The 19,698-nt window shown below is 44.4% G+C and overlaps 1 protein-coding gene across 2 annotated transcripts in view; it reads right to left on the minus strand.

Moving 5' to 3' along the window:
• The window catches only part of LRP10 (LDL receptor related protein 10), a 568,013-nt gene that overhangs the window by 539,132 nt on the left and 9,183 nt on the right, over positions 1-19,698 (minus strand). The window lies entirely within an intron of this gene.

Here is a 19,698-nt window from a genome sequence, read left to right on the forward strand (position 1 = left end):
TATAAAGGATGTTCTGGGCAAATACTTAAAATTCTTGTTTAACAGAATTGTTCCAGGACTTGCTACTGAAAAACTGCAGTCAACAATTGAATCAGAAAAGTGTTCTGCCACTCTTAACAAATTCATTATTTCCAACTCTTAACTCTGATGGCCATAATCTTGTGTTTAACACTTTTGCACAGTTATAATGAAAGCAACCTCCTTGGAGCATTTGCACCACCCTGAACCGGAGACTACACATCTCAGAATGCAAAACCATGTATGAACTCTGCTTTAAAAAGAAATAGCTTTGAATCACTTTCTGTGCAAATGTGCTGTTTAAGGATATCATTTCTTTACACATTGCGGGACTCTTCACAGTTAGCTTAATGTTAAATCGCCATGAACTTTCAGGTCTCCCATTTCCTCTTGCTTCCAAGCACGATTCTGATGCAAGTGCTAATATCCCAAGATCACAAATCTATTATTGCAAGTCGTAGTTGCTGCTGACAAGTCTACTGCAGTAATTGCTGGGCCTTTGTTATCTGTGCAGCAGCAACAGGAAAGAACAAATTATTTAGCCTTCTGCAGGTTTCATCATCAGTGCAGAGCTGCATGCTAGCAAAGGGCTCTGCAACTAATAGTTTGCCCACCCAATGCAATTTTAACACAGCCTGCTGGCGGAAAGCATTCTAATATTCTTTAAATTGCATTTGAAAGAATATTTAAAAGGGTTTCTGCCAGCACTTGCTGTGGTTGGTTGTGGTTTTAGTGCAGGGCTGAGCGCAAGCAAGTGGGTGGTATTAATATTTCTCCAACCCGAACGGGAGGGAGAACATTAATTCCCAGCGCAGCCACATGCACAGATAACACATCCTGCTTGCAGAAGGCTTTTGAATAGTCTACAATTCTCATGATTAAAGTGCTACCCTTGGCACCAAACACAAGATATTTTTAGAATAAAAACAGGCGAGTTAGGCTTTGCTTACCTCTCAGGCCCATTGTTATCAAAGTCACAGTGGGAAGCTCCCCTTTGCCTAATCTTCCTCTACACTGCAGACCACTTCCTACAAAAATAGGCAAAAAGCAACGGATTACACACAACAATGCACACTCACTATGGTGGGGGGGTCTGGAGAATCGACAGGGCCCCTCAGCACCCGCTATGGAGTGAAAATAATTTCTACCACCCGAACGGGCAAACAAAAAGAGGTCTTGAGCCTCTTGGGGGAAGGGTGAGATGGTCCAGCAACTGCCCCAATGTTTCCAGTCCGGAGTCACTAAAGCACAGCAAATAAAGTCTCAATTTTCGTTCTGGGACAAAATATGCACTTTGCAGTGCTCGCATTAAAGCTGTAGCAAGTTAGTGTAATGCTCCCTGCTGGCTGGCTGGCTGTCTCATGATCTTTGGCAGCTATTAACCTCCATGCACCCCACAGGTGCCCAGCTCTGTTTTCACTCTCAGCAGAGGGCCGGGGGACACAAATCTTCAGCCGGGCCTGTTTGCACATAACAGCCTGCTTGCAGAAGCCCTTTTGAAAGGCCTTCTACAAGCAGCAGGCTGTGTTATTACTGCAGGGGTTGGGTGTTGTGTTAGAAAGTGGCTGGAAATAATATTCCTCCCACCCAGCCACTTGTTAACAGCCAGCCCTGAATTCAGGGGCTGCATCAGGGCCTTTCTACCCTTAAAAACAAAGGAGGCCTCAAGCCTCTGGTGGGAGGGGGCCCAGCAACTGCCCCCATGTTTCCAGTCCGCAAAGCACAGCAAAAAAGTGGTCACTATTTTCGTTCTGGGGCTTTAAATATGCGCTTTGCAATGCTCACGTTAAAGTTATGGCCAGCGTAAAGCTTCCTACTGGCTCTGGCTGCCTGCCTCATGATAATCCGGCAGCTAACCTCCGTGCACCTTGCAGGCTCAGACTGGCCTATAGGCCCACAGCTGAACAAAAAATGCAAAATGCTTGTGTGGCCATGTTTTCTGGTTTAAAGTGGGCCACCTTTTTTGCCAATGTGGGCCAGTTTGAGGAGTTACTGGACTGTATTATGGCTAATAGTTTTGACCAGTGTTGCTGAAAAAATATTCTTTAAAATGTACAATTTGCATCACATTTTATCCTCCACCTTGGCTATTATTCAAACTGAGTCACAAAAGGAATGAATAGTGGTGCACTTTTTCATTGGTGCCCAGGACAATTGTATGCCCCAATCTGCCCCTGCAACACTGTTTTCACCCTCAGCAGTGGGAGGTACGGGGGTGGAGGGGACACATCTTCAGCCGGGCCAGTAGTTTTCAAAGGCCTTCTGCAGCAGGATGCGTTATTATGCAGGTTCTAGGTTTTAGCAAGTGGCTGGCAATAATATTTCTCCCGCCCGAACGCCCAGGATAAATATTATTGTCAGCCACTTGCTAACACCTAACAGCCACAGTAATAACGCAGCCTCCTCGCAGAAGGCTTTAAATATTCTTTCATTCTCGTGATAAAATCTGCACTGGTCACGAGAATGAAAGAATATTTGAAAGCCTTCTACAAGCATGCTGTGTTACTGAGGGGCTGGGTAATAGCAAGTATGTCTGGAATTAATATTTCTCCCACCCGAACGAGCGGGAGAACTATTTCTACCCAGGATGGCCACTTGCTAACACCCAGCGCCCCAGTAGCGCTTTGCAGAAGGGCTCCCCCACCCAAACCTCTCCTAAGCACTCCCTCCACCATACCTCGGTAAAAGCCAGAGCCGAGTGTGAGAGTGGGGCTGAGATCCTCCTCTCATGCGGTGACGCGCATCCGGGCTGGGCTCATAACATTGATACAATGTTTTTAGCCCAGCCCGGGTGCTTCTGCTTCACCTGCAGTGCACGCTGTGCACAGACTGAGCAGGCAGAAATTAAAGACACAATCCTTTTTTTTTTTTTTAAATGAGCCGATATATAGAAATCATATCGCAGTTGGTTTAAATATACAGCAAAACAGCAGTATTAGATCGCAAATTGCGATACCGCTTACTTTATGCCTTGCATTTGTTTGGCATCAGCAGGCCCGAGGATCCAAAAGGTAGCTACTGGCAGCCGTTGGTGTCAAGCTAACCAGACTCCCTAGGCTACAAGCAGGAATGAAATACTCCCTGATGCTTGCTATTTTGGACCCTGGACTGTGACTGTCAAGTCAGTTTAAAAAACCCTCCTGGGTACGGTTACCAGTGTTGAATTTCCAAAAGAACACTTGCCCGATACATGGAACAACTTGTTGTCCAACTATATGGAGGCCATGTGGAAGTAATCTAGTGTCACATATACGTTTTCTATCGCTTACTATCCAATGGTTTAGTTGACAGATTCAACAGACATTTGGAGAACACGCTGGGTGCTTTAGAAGAACCCTTGGGAAGCAAGTGGGGTCTCCTTATACCAGGTCTCTTGTTTGCTTACAGGTAAGAAGGCCCACAGAGAGTGTAGGTTTTAACTCTTGAGATTCTCTTTGGCCATCAGGTCCTCCCCTACTGCACCCACCTTGAATGTGGTGGATTACATGCTAGGCGTAGGAACATTATGGCACAGCAGATGGCTGAGCTAAACAGTAATCTGAAAGCAAGGAAATCTCTGGCCAAAAATTGCTATGCTTAGAGGTTCTCCAAGGTTAACTTTACTTCTGGTCACAAAGTATTGGTCATGGAGCCTCTAAGGCTGATAGCCTTACAGGATAAATGGACCCGACGTTACAAGAGAGTTTCCAAACTGTTGGATGTCCACTTTTTAGTGGACTTTGACAATACTGAAGAGGCTTTAAGAACCTTCCACATAAAAAGGCTTGCCATGAGAGCCTTCCTCTTGGTTTCTGACAGAGAGGAAGAGGAAAATTAACCTCTAACAGAGAAGCCCTTCTGATGCCTCAGTGAAGAAGAAATCTCTCCACAGCTGACACTGCAGCAACAGACCGGTGCGCAAAATTTTGCTTACACTCATTTCATTCCTCTTTTCACTCTTCACAGAAATGACACTCTGAAAAGATAAACAATGGAGGGAGTGCAGGCAGATTGCCATTACTTCATATGGAGACTTTACCAGAGAAGACTGTTTTACCCGTCAACAATGGTGGGTGGAGCCTCTGCATGTAGCAGACAGGTCTCGAACGAGCTAGGAGCAAATAGCGCTTGAGTGGAGTGCAGGTGGAGTGCGAGAGAACACAGTTGCAGCAGTGGCAGCATCACATGCTTGGAACTTTTGAGGATTGCCAAGTACTTATTTTTTCCTTTCTCTCTTATGTCTGCTTCATGTGGAGTTCAAAAGATGCAGAACAGGGAATGAAGACTGTTATTGAGTCTCTACTTCAACAAGAAAGTATTGTCCCTACTCGTGGTCTTTGCAATACAACCATTTTACCTGTGAAATAAACTTGGAAAAGGAACGTATTGATTTGTGCAGTGTGTGCCTCAGTGCAGTTAATGCAGCCATTTTGCCCACTTTCCCTGCTGTTCCTAATCCTGCAACTATTTTATCTTGCATTCCTGCAATTGCAATACATTTTTAGATTTGTGGTTAGCATTCTCCTCTACACCGGTTCACCCTGCTTGTAAATATTTGTTAACATTTACTTATAAATAATCTCGAATACAAATTCACAAGAATTCTTTTGGGGTTTGTTGGGAGCCAGGTCTCTTTCTCCACTCAGATTTTCAAACAAGATCTTGACTCATTTCTGTTCAGATTCAGTATGTTGACGACCTTCTGTTAGTATCCCCTCTGACAAGAAGCCGGTCAACAGGATTTACTCTCAATTTATTAACAGCTATTGCTTTGAAAGAGCATAAGGCTTCAAAACAAAAGCTTCAAATTATGTCAAACCAGAGTCCACGACTTGGGGGGGCAATAGGGAGGGACACGTGTCGAAAGACCACATTAATGTAATTCTCTAGGGAACCAAACTAATAAAACAGAGGATTTATTGGCATGTGGGTTATGTAAGGGAGGCATGGTATCAAACAGTCAGACAGACACAAGTGATCACAGTTCAAGGGTGTTTATGGAACTTCAATTGGGTTTGAAAAACGCCCATCTAATCCTAAATCTAAAAAAGGTGGGAGCAAGCTACAACCATGAAATAATAAAAACGCAGTACTAGTCGAGTCCGTCAAAATAAAAGAGCCTATACTAATAAGCCTATTGCCAATCCGTACTTCTAAATACAGATAGCGTGGGAAACAATGTTATGCAGAAGAAAAGTGTTCAAGGAATGATATGTCGGGATATTCAAGCCATAGGCTTTGCCTCACCAGGTTTTCAGCCCGGGATAACACGGCACACTCGAGCTTAGCACACTCTTTGGCTTCCCTAGCACGAGGATGCAGTTCAAAACCTCAACATCAGGGTCTTCAGTGCCAAAGTCTCTTTGCCATTAAAAGTCTCTTATTTCAGAGGGCCCGATACAACACGACAAACTAATTAAAGTTCCTTTCCTGTTAGGATTTCACATGTACAACTTCTTGGGTGATTTTCGGTTCACCCTGGGTCCCACTGCGCTGGGATCAGACCGGCGTTATCTACTTTTGCAAGCTTTCTTTACTTCAAAAATCAAACACTTTTACTGTGCATGGGATTTTGCTCGACCTGTCGCAGGACCACTTCGATTCACAATGATTCGCTCGCTTCTTGATATAATCTCTTTCTCACTTTTCCACTTCTCAGCTGGATACCTTACAGAGACCTTCGATTGAGCACCCACGCGGTGCCGGACCACAAGGTATTGCATCTTGCTTTAAAAGTTCAATCATTAATCAGCAGTTCAACTTTACTTGCGTCTTTTATCACACACGTTTTAACAATGTTCGTTCCAGCACTCGCCTTACAATGTTGATGCTTGCACTTTGGCTTCAACACAGACTGGTCTTGTATCGGTCTCCCCAACTCACTGGCTCCGTTTATTTCATTGATGCTGCTTTGTTCTTGGAGCCAAGGACAGTACCACGGCGACTGGTGCTTCTCCTCAACCCTGATTATTGACACAGGTGGGCCCCAGGTAGCTTCGACACACAGTGCAGGATTCTTTAGCCTGGTTTCCTGTTCTAACACCTTCGATTCTCCAGGTCTCTGGAAATTAACGGTTCCTTGTCGAAAAGGTGAAGGAAACTTCACTCCTTGCGATCCTCTTCTGTTTTGATTTTCAACTCACCGTTTCCTGGTGGCACTATTCGTTTTCAACTGGACAGATTATATATAGTGACAGATTAGTTTCCAGATCCTATGGCCCCAAATCCTTGCTCTGGCCGTTATTCACAATTGGGTTTTTCAGGTCTATCAAATGTTCTCCCTCCCGATCGGTTTCATAAGAAACCTAGTGCTATGAGTATCATCTCCTGCAAGTGGCTTTCTTTGCTACACAAATTGTGGCTTGTTATTCATGGGAATCAGCACACTATTCAGTCTACTGAAAACGTTACCATTAATTAATTAATTGCCTTTCCGTTTCATCAAAATGATTTCTTTAACTCAATCTGGTTGTGAAACTTACCACAATACGTACTTTATGTGTCGGACTTTGGCCAATAGCTGGATTCAAATGAATTGGGGCGCAAGTTGTTACATGGGTTGTGCTACCTCCTATTAGGCACTTCACTAAATTACCATCTCCCCCTACAGCTAAAGGTGAATCGGGGAGGAAGACCAATGCTGAAGGCCTGAAGGCATAGATTATCTTATTCCAGGAATCGGACTCAAACATGTGATAAGATAATGAACTATCATTATGTTGGTAAAAGTGGCAAATGACAACAGAATCTCTTTTATTGATAACTCATGAACAGGTGGCTTGGTGTGCTTTGGCGTGACAGAATTTAATGGACCTAAAAACAATATTGGCCTCAAAGGGATGTGTATGTGTCCTAGTCGGAACACAATGCTGCACATGCATCCATAATAATTCAGAGATATTGGTGCGGGTGGGAAATAGAGGTTTGCACGCCTTGTCAATCTCAGTGCAATGTGAAGTAGAGTAGCGGAACAAGGCTTCATGGCGCCCCTTTGCCATTATGTAAAGCAAACATTTCTCAAAGATGGTCCATAATCACAGACTTGTGTTTCCCCGATTCGGGGTTGTGACAAGCAAAATGCAAAACTCTCCCCACCACTTAAGTTTGTGGAAGGGTTTTAGGTTTTCAGAGAATTAAACATCAGCTTGTTTTCCTGTTAGTTCTATAATTTATTACATCCCCAGTAAGTTAAAAACATTCACATTATGACCTCTCACACAACAATGCTTAATAAATTAAAGGCATTAAGGGTGATAGTTCAGATTCGGTGGGCTGGTAGAGAATAAATGCACCATTGTTTTTTGTCAATTCCCTTATGGCTCAATTCTGGTTCTATATTGGCGAGCTCTTTATGACGAGATTAACACATTCACGCCATGATATTAATTGAAGGATATATGTGAGGCTTAGTGCAAGGGCTAATGTAACATTGCAGTCATGCAACCAACAGGTTTAAAAGGAAGTATGGTGTGGACTTCCTTTGACCACAGACCTTTGACTGGCATTGGGATGAGGGGATTCTAATTGGGGTGGTTCAATTAGAATAGGAACCCGGGTGCCCATTCGTGCTGGAAGATTAGGTTTGAATTAATGGTCTGAGGGATCCATAATGAGGAGCTTCGTGCTCAGTTAAGACTGTATTCAGCATTAGGACTCCATGCGTCCAAAGTGGCATGAAAGGTGGTTGCCATGTAGCATGTTGCCAGTGTGGCCAGTTTTAATATATGGCTCAATGAACAGCATTAAATTATTAAACTGACACGCTGCAACCTTACACATAGCTCCAATTTTAGAATTCCTACATGCAGGATAGGCCTGGGTTTCGAAGGGAGGAGAATGCGCAAAACCATTTTCAAGTAGGATTGCTGGCTAGCCCACATACAATGACTTGCAAAATAATACCAGATGTGATAAGGTAACAGTTGGCAGAGGAGATGCGCGTTCAGTTAAGACAGTATTTAGCATCAAGACTCCATGCGCCCTACCTTGGATTGGAGGGGGAGGTGGAAGCCTTGTAGTATGTTGCCAGGGTGGCCTGTTGGCACGAAGGAAGTCTTAGTATATGGCTCAATGCACTGCATCAAATTATTTAAACAGATGCGCCACACCTTTACATATAGATTCACTTTAGTAGTACCTACATGCAAGATAGACCCGGTTGTCAAAGGGAGTAGAATATGCTTATCCATTTACAAGTCGGATTGCTGGCTAGCCCACACACAGTCACAAAATATTACTAATTCATGAGCACAGTCGACACCACACTGCACTGGACTATCAAATCAGTTGAAAGTCTTGCAATGTTCATGCAGTGCTCACGCAATTGGTAAACAGGTTTTGGCAATCATATATTAAGTGACTTGTCTGGACTGCAATGTAACGTGATTTGCAGGATTAGATGTTTGGGGAGGGGGGAAACTGAGTTCTAATGACAAACAGAACAGTGATAAACTGCATTGGGGTTAGGTTTGGCAATACAAGTTGGTGCGTTTTCTTTTGCATTTGTTCGCGAGTTGTGCGTTTGTCTATTTGTCTGGGTTGTATGCGTTTATTATCACAAGGTGGGGAACAGAGGCATTAACAACGTTGAAGAACTCCAAAGTCAGTTTGAATGTGATCTCATGGAATGTGAATGGTGCAAACCGTGTGAACAAGAGAAAGAGGATATTGTATTGCTTGAATGAAATGGGGGCAGCTATTGCTCCGTTACAGGAGACTCACTTAATGGAGGTGGATGCAGAAATATTTCAACGAGTTTTGGTAGGGAAGGTTTTATGTTCTTCATTTACTTCCAGCTCCAGGGGGGTTTGTACATTATTTTGAAAATATTTGCAGGGGGGGAGGGGGGTTAAACACGATTTCGAAAAAAGATTGGCCATTGTCTGATTTCATATAAGAAGGACAGAGATGGACGCATATTATGTGTAACAGTAAATGTCCAAAATTCAATGTACGGGATCTGCAATGTATATGCTCCAAATGGGGATGGTTCATTCTTTTGTTCCCTGGCACAGTTTATACAGAGTGTAGGCCAAGACTAACTCATATTGTGAGGCGATTTCAATGTTACATTGGACCCACTACTGGATAAAAATGTAGTTACATCCAGGTCAGACTCTGGTACTAATCGTGGGGTGACGAATTCCAGATTATAGATGTTTGGAGACTTACCCTCAGACAGGCAGTATACATTCTACTCAGGTCGTCATAATGTGTATTCAAGTATCGATCTATTCTTAACAACTAGTCTTTGTACACAGAAAGCTGGGGACATAAGTTCAATCTTGATTTCAAATCATGCCCCTATATCAATTGAGATGTCAAGTTAATTTCCAATACCGAAAACCAGTTTCTGGAAATGTAACGTTAGCTTACTAGATGATGTGGATGTGCTGAACAAAATTGTAACGGAAGAAGAGTTTTTTGTCAGAATAAACTAGACGAACGATCTGTCTGTGGAATCTGTATGGGAATCATTCAAATGTTGTAGGAGTGGTATGTTGATAGGCCTCTCTAGTAAGAGACATATGATGAGGGAAGGGTAGGAGAGATTGCTAGAGGAAGAAATCACTACACTGGAAACACAGTCGATGATGAATTAAATTGTGGGATTAAGTCCTGAGCTGAAACACAAGAAATATACATTAGATAAAATGCTGACAGTAAGAGCAGATAGGCTTCTTTTCAGGGCAAGGTGCTCTTACTACGAAAGAGGAGAGAAATGCGATTGGTTATTGGCTCATCGATTAAAGGTGTAAGAAAGCGAAAAATCGATTAGTGCAATTGAAAGAGTATCAGGGGTTCTGACATATGAGCCTAAATAAATAAATAAATAAATAATTTAGAGAATATTACTCAAAGATCTTTACTTCCGAGACAAAGAAAAATACAGAAAATCTAAAAGTATACATGCAGGGCAGCAACCTAAAGAGAATTGAGCAGGCATTCAGAATTAGTATTGATGAAGATTTAAGTGTGGAAAAGCTGAAAAATACTGCTTATCGACTAAATACAGTCAAGTGTCCAGGTATGGATGGTCCACAAGTCGAATTCTAAACAATTTTGCCAGATGCAGTCCGTGCACTGATGCTTACAATGCTAGATTCATCAAGGAACAAAGGGCTACTCCTGTCTACCAGTAGACATGCCTCTATTTCGCTTGCTCTAAAGAAAGGCCAGCCTGCAACAAACGTAGGCAGTTAGACCTATAAGCAATTTATATTCACTCACAGTTCCACACCGGCTTCCCTCTGTTGGGCTCGAGCTTGCAATGATTTCACCCCAGTTCCACAAAAGCTTCCCTCTCAGTTTTCCAGTCTTTAACCAACAACCCTTCCACTGGGCAGGCACCTAGTTTCCCTCACCTGGGCCCAATAGTTTAAAAAGTTCCGTAACAAAAACAGCTATTGTCAATTGATCTTTGTTAGACCTCTCAGGGTTCCCTTCCCCAAGTTTGTTTGTTTATTTATTTATATAGCACTCCGGACCCAGGAGTAAAAGGGTGCTGGTACAAGTTACAAGGCACAGTACATGATAATTAGTAGAAATACTATAACATGGGTAATATACAGCAAGTACAGGCAATGACGGTAAAGAACATCCAGTAGTGACATAAGTGCATGTACAAAATATGCAAAATATAACTACGTCTGGCTTAAGGGTAGACTTTTAGTCAATAGCCAACCAATGGCAAGTTTCCTGAAAGACTGGAAGGATTTGGCCGACTTGATGTTCAATGGCAGGGAGTTCCAAAGTTGGGAGGCGAGGACAGTGAAGCTCGAACCCCCGGCTCTTTTGGAGGTGAATCTGGGCACCCTGAGACAAAGTGTTGGAAGATCTAGTAGTTCTGATGGAAGGCTTCATAGCGAATTTGTTAGTGAGGTAAGGGGGGGCTAGGTAGTTGATGGCTTTATAAGTGAGGCAGAGAGTTTTTTAGATCAATTTTTTGTTGAATGGATAGCCATTTGCATGTGATTCTGGTGGCAGAGATATGCTCTCGCCTTGGGATGTTTAGTGCTGCTCGTAGCGCATTGTTTTGAAGGACTTGGAGTTTGCCGATAATAGCTTGGTTGGCCCCTAGGTAAAGGCTATTGCAGTAGTCTAACTTAGATTGTATGAGAGCTCTAGCTAACGTAATGCAGCTGTCAGTAGATAGAAATGGTCTGCAGGCTCCAATTAATTTTCTCGTATAGGCGGTGGCTGAGGCGGTCGAATTAACTTGTTTAGTGAGGTTGATATTGGCATCGAGATAAAAGCCAAGTGTTTTCACATTTTTGGCGACAGGGATGGTGTTGCCATCAATGATGATTTTGGAATAGTTGGGGCTCAGTTTTTGCAAGTTATTTGGTGAACCAACAATGAGCAATTCAGTCTTCTCGTCATTCAGGCAGAGGCCATGTGTGGCCATCCATGCCTGAATGATATAGAAGATTTCATTGATCCTGTTAACGTCAGTGTTGTAATTGCCGGAGATGGTAAGGAGTATCTGGGTGTCATCCGCATAGTTTGTGTAGGTGACACCCAGATGATCCAGTTTATCAAAGAGAGGCTTTGTAAAGATATTATATAGGGTAGGGGAAACACATGAGCCTTGTGGGACACCACAAGTGATGGGGTCTGCTGCTGCCACAAGGGAGAAGACCCTCATGGTTCTGTTGGCCAAGAAGGACTGTATCCACGTGACAGCAGAGGGGGAGAAATGGGTGGCAGAAGAGAGGTGGTTACAGAGTATTTTATGGTCGACCAGGTCAAAGGCTGCTGAGCGGTCTAGGAGTAGGATGGCAGCCTTACCGTTGTCTTTAATGTCGTCAATCTGACTTTTGAGGTCAACAAGGGCAGTTTCTGTTCCATGTTGAGGTCGAAAGCCAGATTGACGCAGACCAAGAAGTTGGTTGGACTCAAGTAATTCTCAATTTGCAGCTAAGCAACTCTGTCAAGGATTTTTAGCAGGAAGGGAACGGTGGTAATTGGCCTGCAATTAGTAGGAATGGCTGGGTCCAGGGTCTGTTTTTTCAGGAGAGGGAGGACCCATGACTGTTTCAAGTTGTTGGGTACTGAGTTAGTGGTGAATGATACGTTTATAAATTTGGAAATGAATGGGGAGAGGTCTATAGCTGCATCTTTTATAATCTGTGCAGGGCAGCTATCCCTTTTGCAATTTGACGGCTTGAGAGAAGTTATAATTTTTTGAACTTCAAGTGCGGTTACCTTTTTGAAGGTGAAGCCAAGGTTAGTATTGGCGGTGGTGGGTAAGCTGGGGGTGTTACTATTGGAGAGTTGTCGTCTTTTGTTTTCAATTTTCGTATGCAGGCTGGTGATTTTGTTTGCAAGGGCATTTTGGATGTTTGTGCACCATAGATGGTCCTTCATGGACATGTCCGTCGGTGGATTGGGGTTTTCTAACTCCTTCAGGATGGTGAATAGTTCTTTAGCACTGGAACTAGCATTTCTTATTCTTACATTGTAGGCTTCCTTTTTTGTACAAATTATTTCTTTTTTATATAGGAAGGATGCATTCATAAGATTAATTTTATGTTCCTCTGAGGGATTCGTTTTCCAAAGGGTTTCCATTTTGGTTTTCTTGTTTCTTAGTATTTTAGTTCTGGTGTGTTCCACGAATTAAGATGGGCTCTAGGTTTACCTTTACGTAGTTTAAGGGAAGCAACAGTGTCAATAGCTTTAGACAAAGCGTTGTTGTAGGCGTCTACTAGTAAGTTAGGGTCCGATGCGTCAGGGATCGAGTTAAGGGTAGGTAGAACCAATGGAATGAGGGCTTCTACGGTAATGTTGCGCTTATTTCTAGTCAGACATGCAGGTGTAGGGGGGCAGTGTATGTAGTGCGGGTTGTTGGTGCTAATGTCAAATACTAGTAGGTGTTGGTCGGTCCATATCAGTGGTTGGGGGTCTTTGCAGATGATGTTGCAATTATGTGCAACAAACCAGTCTAAGGTTCTGCCTTTCTGATGTGTAGGTAAGGTGTTCTGTTCAGTGTAGTTGTGATCGCAGAGGGCGTTAGCAAGGGAGGATGCAGGAGTGTTGTGAGGGTCATTGTATCCCAAGTTGAAGTCACCTAGAATAATATTTTGTGAGAGAGGTTTAGATTTCTCTGCTATGAGGGAGGTTATATCTTCCTCAAAGGTACCTGTGGTCCAGGGGGTCTGTATATTACTTCCAAGGTGATAGTATTCTTAGGGGTAGTTTGTATTTTAATGGAAAAGTGTTCGCATGAGTTTAGTAGAGGGGAGGTAACAGATCTAATGTCAAGCGAGGATTTAAATATGAGAGCTACACCTCCTCTGCGAGCATTAGGTCTGTCCGCCCTGAGGATGGAATAGTTTTCGGGAACCGCAAGGGTTAGATGGGGACCTGCTGCAGCGTGAAGCCAAGTTTCTGTGGTGGCAAGGAAGTCCAGATCTTCTGAACAGATGATGTCAGCGATTTCAGTGGGGTGAGCAACAAGGGATCTGACATTGAGTAGGGCTCCTTTGAGTGACCCGGTGTTTACATTGGTCTTTTTATTGGTGTCTTTGATCGTGGGAGTGGTAGGTATTTTACTAGGTAGGATGAGAAGTCTGCAACCTAGTCTATTGTTACGGATAAGGATGTTAGGGTAGGCTGTGGGGCGATGTTCTGTTGTTTTGAGCGAGTTCTGGTTGGTGTCAGGGTAGGCATCCTTGGTGAGGACAACGCGGTTAGGTGGTAGGTTACCTGGAGTGACGCTAGTTCTAGCAGTGTGGTCTGTAAGGGCACCTTGGGGGAAGGAGGGTAGGGTGGGCAGAAAGGGCGTGGGGCAGGCAATAGGGTGGTGTCTGGGGCAGCCAAGCTTAGCTAGACCATTACTAAATGGGATGTAGCTGTTTCTACTGCATGGCGTGCAAATGGGCATGACACAGAAGGGGAACATGATGAGGATGAGCCAGGCTGACATAATTCAGAGGCAATGTTTGGGCGTGAGTACACCAGCTAGGTTCTAGAGTTTTGTGCAAACTTGCAAAATCGCTTGTGGATGGGACAGTCAACAGGCTAGTTAAGGTAACAGCTAGATTCGAATTTTGTGCAATCTGGCAAAGAGACTTGTAAATGGATCGATCAGCAAGCTAGTTAAAGTAACAGCTAGACGCAGCACAATTGCACAGTGGACTGTGAGCGACCTTAAGGCACAACACAATTGCACAGTGGTCAGTGAGCGACCATAAAGGCACAACACAATTGCACAGTGGTCAGTGAGCGACCATAAGGCACAACACAATTGCACAGTGGTCAGTGAGCGACCATAAGGCACAACACAATTGCACAGTGGTCAGTGAGCGACCATAAGGCACAACACAATTGCGCAGTGGTCTCTAAGCGACCATAAGGCACAACACAATTGCATAGTGGTCTCTAGGCGACCATAAGGCACAACAAAATTGCACAGTGGTCAGTGAGCGACCATAAGGCACATCACAATTGCACAGTGGTCAGTGAGTGACCATGAGGCACAACACAATTGCACAGTGGTCAGTGAGCGACCATAAGGCACAACACAATTGCACAGTGGTCAGTGAGCGGCCATAAGGCACAACACAATTGCAGAGTGGTCTCGAGGCGGCCATAAGGCACAACACAATTGCATAGTGGTCTCTAGGCAACCATAAGCCACAACACAATTGCACAGTGGTCTCCAAGCAACCGAAAGGCACAACACAATTGCATAGTGGTCTCTAAGCGACCATAAGGTACAACACAATTGCACAGTGGTCTCTAAGAGACCATAAGGCACAACACAATTGCACAGTGGTCTCTAGTGACCATAAGGCACAACAAAATTGCACAGTGAACCATGAGCAGCCCTTGCAGTAGGGGGGCACCTGAATTCAAGGATTTGCAGTGCGGGCTTGCATAGCATTTTCAGTCAGATGTCTCAAGGCACTGGGCCACCTAAATTCGAAGGTTCACGGTGAAGGCTAAAATGGCAATTTTTCAAACTTGTGCAGATGTTCCCCTAGGTACCTACGCTGCAAGAAGAGGACCAGAATGCAGTATACAGACAGTAGTTCCATGCAACATGAGGGCACAGCTAGCATGTATGTGAGTTTAATGGTAGTTCTTATTAGATGAGAGTGCCATTTTGCAGTTCAGTGGCGGAGCGAATCACTGTAGCAGCGGGAACGCAGTAACGACTTATGCAAAGTAACTATCGCACGTTGTGGAAGACAGTCACAGCGGGTGGGGGGAAGCAGATAGGCTCGTAAAGAGGTTGGAGTAGCATAGGGAACACAGCGTGCGGTGACCAAATAAGGTTCAGGTCTAATTTCCACAAGTATTTAAAGCAAATGTCAAAAGGTAAATCAAAATGCCTTCTGGGGTTCCCTTTTCCTAAATTTCAGTCTTTCAGATTCAAAGATATAACAAAACCCAGTTCCTTCACACCAGGGCTTTGCCAGAGACTTTTGAGGATGCAACGGATGTATGGACACTAGCTGAGATGAGTAGTACAACGCCTTTTTCACTCAGGGCTGGGGAGTTAACAAAAGAAGATGTCTTCTGCTCCTCAAAATCATCAGTATGGCTGAATCCTGAGATCGTGGTGGACGGAAAGAACCGGTTCTGGGCAAATTGGTTCCTGTGTGACTTGTTTGCAGACAGGAAATGAATCACTTACAATACATTGACGGCGGAAAGGGGTATGCAAAATTGCACATATACGGAATACAGAAAATTGAGGAGGGCTGTGGGTGAGAGAATACCAAGTCAGAACAAAGCGTTTGCAAAATGGTTAAAGGAATTCAAAGCAGATGGCCATATAGCGTCAAAATTGTACAGACATCTTTCGAAGTGTAAATAAATGGTCAGAAATGCTAGGATCTGTAATGGAAATTGGCAGGTGGGAAAATTATGCAGGAATGTACAACTGACATCACTAAACCTAGGAGAAAGAGCCTGCCAACTGAAAATATTGAACAGAGTGTACTGGACACCGCAGTGACTGTACAGAAGGGGAATACTTGAATCCAATAATTGTTGGAGATGTAAACACAGGGTTGGTTCATTTGAGCATATATTCTGGGAATGCAGTGGTTTGAGGGTATTCTGGAATGAAATAACACAGACAATGAACAGGGTTTTATTGTTAGATGTTGATTATGATTTTTCAACCATCACCTTGCGCAAGGATCTTATTTATTGTTTGGTTCTTAGGCGCTAATACAATAAGTATATACTGTTTTGAAGAGCCCACATGGCAGGGAGGCAGCAAGGGTGGGAAATACATTGCAACGCAATATTTGGGAGGGGGGAAGCGGGAGAGAGATGAGCCTACTATTCCTTGTGAGTATTCAGAACATGCAAGTGCAGAAAAAAAAGAGGGAAGAGAGGGTAAGTGCTGAGGAGTCCGATCTCGTGGGTGAGCCAGAGGCGAAGTGCTAGGAATGAGTACTACACAGCCTGGGCCGCGGGAGGTGTAAGTGCGAGTCTCCATAGCGCCGGGTGTGCAGATGCAAAGTGCTGAGGATAGACAGGAGCAGGGAAGAATTGATGTGGGAGGTCAAAGCCCTGAAGATGCACAAGGGCCAAGGGTCCAGATTCAGCAACTGTGGAATTAGCAGAGGAGAGAAGGAGAGAATGAGGGGGGAAAGAAGAAGGTCTTAATGAGCTTCCGGAATTTGAGAAGATCCTGCTCAAGGCGCAGGGGGAGGCTATTCCAAAGGAGGGAAGCCACAGAGGAAAGTGAGCGACCCTCTGACCTCAGTTTAGCAAAATGCTTTACACACAAAGAGTTGGTGCCACAGGAGAGAAGTGGTCTAGAGCAAGAGTATTTTGTGAGATAAAGTTGAAGATAGTTTGGTCCCCGGGCCCAGACAGCCTTGTGGATGATGCAGATGGATTTGAATTTAATCTGTGCAGCCAGCAAAGACTTTTTAGTGCAGGAGAGATGGGAATCGTACCATAATGTCGACCTGACAATTGCGACGGCGGAAAATGGTGACTTTTTTTTTTGTTTACCCCTCCTTACACCACATATATATGTGGGGGGTATAGAATATAATATTAATATGGGAAGGAGCTGCAGAGGGTCTCTCCCCACATATACATGTGGTGTAAAGAGTTGCTTTTTTTTTAAAGTCTGCAATTTCGAGCATCACAATAATCACATAGATCCAGAGAGATGCGGTCCCTGGGCTTAAGGTCAAGGATAAGTCTTGCTGCCCTATTCTGTATAAACTGAAGGGGTTGAAGAGTGAAAGAAGGAAGATTCAGGAGGAGGCTGTTACAGTAGTCAAGTCTAGAGAGAACCAGGGCTTGAGTCACATTGAGCCTCTGAGGGGAAAAGGTAAAATTCCTTTGAGAAGGAAGAGCTGACAGTTGGACGTCTTGGCAATGTCCTGAGTGTGAGGGATGAAGGAGAGAGGAAGGAGAGAGAGGCGTTGAAGAGGACTCCAAGGTTTCTGGCTTCAGTTGAAACCGCAGGGGAAGAGCCCAAGGAGGAAGACCTGAGTGAGGGGAAGAAGGAGGGAGCAGGGGTCCCAATGGGAAGGTCTCCATTTTACAGGCGTTGAGGCAGAGATTATTGCAGGCATGCCAGGAATGGATGTCAGATAGGCATTAAGGGATGATGGATGGTGCAAGAGGGTCAGCAGAGTGTCTGAAGAAGAGCTGTGCGTCTGCGTAACACTGGAAGTTGGAGGAGTTGAGGTATGCAAAGAGAGCAAGGTAGATGTTAAAGAGCCAGGTGGTAGAGTATAGAGCCCTGGGGACACCACTGGTGGAGATGGAAGTAGGAGAGGAGAAGGGGCCCATGATGACTTGGAAAGAGCAGTTAGTGAGGAAAGAGGACAGCCAATCCAGCGCCTGTTCCGAGATACCAAGTGTATCACCAAGTGTATCGTGGCTACTTTGTATGAGGATGGAATGGTTAACTGTGTCAAACACTGAGGAGAGCTCGAGAGGATAAGGACAGCTGGGGAGTTGGAGTCAGGATATACGAACAGTTCTTCACAGGTGTTCAGAAGAGCAGTTTCCGTGCCTCTGGATGCTCGGAAACCAGATTGATGGTCGTGGAGGCCACCAACAAGTTCAGTGTGAGAGTTGAGTTGGGGCAAGGCCAGCTTCTCAAGTAGCTTCCCCAGGAAAGGGGTGATGGAGATAGGGCGACAGCTGGTAGGACAGGTAGGGTCAGAGGAGGTTTCTTGTCCAGGAGTTGGCGCACAATGGAGTGCTTATGGGGAAGGAGAAAGATCCAATGACAAAAGAGTGATTGCAAAAATCAGTGAGAGCAGGAGGCAAGCGAGCCAATTGTATCCTTGATGGTCCTGGACGAGTAATGGGAGACCTGTTTAGAAGAGACCTTCATGGAGCAGATAACTTCTTCAGCTATGACAGGCGAGAAGGAGGAAAAGGAGGAAGGAGGAGGGAGGGGGTGTGTGGTGGGGGTGTGGGATGGGTTGCGAGGGAGTGAAATAAGGGTGGTCAAAATGTCCTAGGTTTTGGTGGCAAAGTGTGAGGTCAGTGCACTGCAGAGGGCCTGGGAAAGAGAAGGGAAGGAGGAGACTGCAGAGGGTTTGGCTAGTTCCCTGCAGATTTTGAAAAGTTAATCCGAGTAACTGGATGTGCCGGAGACCCATGCCTGAATGTGATCTCTTTTCTTTCCACGGATGGCGAGTCTTTGTTGCCTTTGGGGTAGGCCAGTTTGTCAGAGGATGAGCCTGAGGTTAGTCACTTCCGTTCTTTTGCCCTGCACTTCAGTTGAAGGGCTGCATGTTCAGTGTTCAGTGTTGTACCAAGTGTTAGGCTGGATGATCTTTTAGAGGATCTATTATGCCCCAAAAGGGGTTGGTGCTACAGGGCTTCATTGTCAACAAAGAAAATTATATTACAGGAATGGAAGAGCGAGAAATTGCCTATGGCTTCAGCATGGTTGGAAGATCTACATAGCATGTCTCTACTAGAAAGGGTGATGCTATACAGGAATAAGAAATTCAAGCTACATGAAGAGATTTGGGGGAGGTTTCTGGAGTTATAAATATTTGTAAACATGGTTTCTGATCATTAAATGGTATAGGGGGAATGGATGGTCTTATTTATTTATACTGTCATGGTATTGTAATGTCTTTAATTGTTAAATGTTCAATCAATATGTGAATACAAAAAAGATATTCAGATGTATTAAGTCTGTAAAATTATCATTAGAAAATGTGCTGCTATACTACACGTATACAGTTTGGTCCCTTTGGTCATGGCTCACAGATTTATCCATTGTGCATTTATAAGGTGTGTATACATCTCAGAAGTGTTTCAAAGTGCCACAAGGCAAGAAGGGAAGGGGACAAGGGAGCAAATTACAAACAATACAGTAAAAAAATTGATAGAACAAGACAATAACGGTCCTACTACGCCTTGTGAAATTCAGAACACGCAAGTGTAGTGAAGGAGGGAAAGGAGAGGGGGCGTGGGATGTGAGTGCGAGAAGGACCCAAAAGGGGAAGTGGCAGGGAGCCTGATGCAGGACAGCAGGTAAGTGCGAGGCAGTGAAGCCCAGAGAGGGAGATAGACATCTTAATAAGTGCACGCCTGTGGTAGCAAACACGGGCAGGTAGGAGCCAAGGGCAAGTGCGGGGGGCAGGAGAAAGGCCAGAACTCAAAGACTCATAAGGTATCTTGTCAGTCACCCAATCACAGCGACTTAGCAAGGAAGGGGGAAAGAAGGTGGGAGAGAAGAGGAGG

This window comes from Ambystoma mexicanum, chromosome 13 (genome assembly GCF_040938575.1).
Source record: "Ambystoma mexicanum isolate Mex_15411 chromosome 13, UKY_AmexF1_1, whole genome shotgun sequence".
In the NCBI taxonomy this organism is placed as follows: Eukaryota; Metazoa; Chordata; class Amphibia; order Caudata; family Ambystomatidae; genus Ambystoma; species Ambystoma mexicanum.